The 1,653-nt window shown below is 36.2% G+C and overlaps 1 non-coding gene across 1 annotated transcript; it reads right to left on the bottom strand.

The window, feature by feature from the left end:
- Nucleotides 1-1,330: 1,330 nt before the first annotated feature.
- On the bottom strand, nt 1,331-1,437 carry LOC123456802. The gene has a single exon (XR_006634680.1). It is a non-coding gene; the product is annotated as a U6 spliceosomal RNA (small nuclear RNA).
- Nucleotides 1,438-1,653: the final 216 nt, after the last annotated feature.

The raw sequence follows: 1,653 nt of genomic DNA, 5'->3' as shown, positions 1-1,653 counted from the left end.
CAGGTAATATGAAAAAAGATATAGAAAAGAGAGAGAAGAGGGAGAGATAGAGAGAAAAACAAGAGAAGATTAAGGTTAGTCTTCATCTTACACTCTCAAGGGCCCTGTGATACAGGTGTTCCCTCTAAGGACCTGATGAAGTTTCAACCATTTAGTGTGTCTTTTAGGATGTAGAATTTTATGGTACTATTGCCATTTGGGTCCAATTTTGTGTCCCCCATCCTTACATTCCCCAAATTTTGGTCCTCATGATGCTTATTAGCTATGCCAGCATCTCAGTCATATTCAGGTTAGGAGCCACAGATGAGTGAGATAATGTAATGATTATCTTTCTGTGGTTGGATGAGTTTGCTAAGGTTGATCTGTTCCAAGTTCAACCATTTTTGTTCAAATTTCATTGTGTCATTTGTCCTTACTGCGGTGTAGATTTCCATCATGTAGATATACCACATCTTGTTTATGCATTTGTCTAATGATGGATATCTGGGTTAATTCCAACTCTTAGCTATTATGAATTGAGCATCTATAAATATGGTTGAGCAAATTTCACTGAACTGAGGTATGGAACTTTTAGGATAAATGTCCAGTGAGTGAGTAAATGTGTCTATTGATAACTCTATTCTTATCCTTTTCAGGAGTCTCCTTTTTGCGTTCTATAGTGGTTGTAAGGTAAGATGTTACCTTCCCACCAACAGTGAATGAAGGTTCCTATTTCTCCACATCCTCACCAGCATTTGTTTTCATTTGAATTTTTAGTGTTTGATATCCTTACTGGGATGATGTGTAATCTCATTGTTTTAGTTTGCATTACCCTAATGGTTAGGGATGTTGAACCTTTTCTTAAATGTTTGTTAGCCATTTGTAATTCTTCCTCTGAGAACTCCCTATTCAGTTCTGTGCCCCTCTTTTCAAGTGGGTTGTTTGAGTTTTTATTGTTCAGGTTTTTGAGGTTTTTTTTTTTGTAGATTCAGAGGTATTGCTGGCAAAGATTTTCTCCCATTCAGCTGTTAATTCATTGGCTGTGCTTATGGTATGGTTGTCTATGAAAAAGCTCTTTAACTTCAAGAGATACCATTGGTTGAGATCTTGTTTAATTTTCTGGTATACTGGGATTTTGTTCAGGAATTCTTTTCCCAGTCCTATATTGTGGAGAATGCATCCTATTTTTTCTTCAGTAGGTGAAGAGTTTCAGGCCTTATACTGATGACTTTAATTCATTTGGACTTGATTTTTGTGTATGGTGAAATGAGTAGTTCTAATTTAATAATTCTTTTTATATTTTTTCTTTTTATTTATTTATTTATTATTATTTTTTTTTACACAGTTAGGAAAAAGTATGGAACACTTCACAAATTTGCATGTCATCCTTGTGCAGGGGCCATGCTAATCTTCTCTGTATCATTCCAATTTTAGTATATGTGCTGCCAAAGTGAGTACTATTTTGGGTTTTTGAGATAGGGTTTCACTCTAGTCTCAACTGACCTGGAATTCACTCTGTATTCGCAGGGTGGCCTTGAACTCATGGCAATCCTTCTACCTCTGCCTCCTGAGTGCTGAGAGTAAAGGCTTGCACCACCATGTCCAGCTCTAATTTAATTTTTCTATATCTAACTTGTCTAACACCACTTGCTGAAGATGCTGTCTTTTCTTTTG

This window comes from Jaculus jaculus, chromosome X (genome assembly GCF_020740685.1).
Source record: "Jaculus jaculus isolate mJacJac1 chromosome X, mJacJac1.mat.Y.cur, whole genome shotgun sequence".
NCBI lineage: Eukaryota > Metazoa > Chordata > Mammalia > Rodentia > Dipodidae > Jaculus > Jaculus jaculus.
This window is presented reverse-complemented; position numbering and strand designations above follow the sequence as displayed.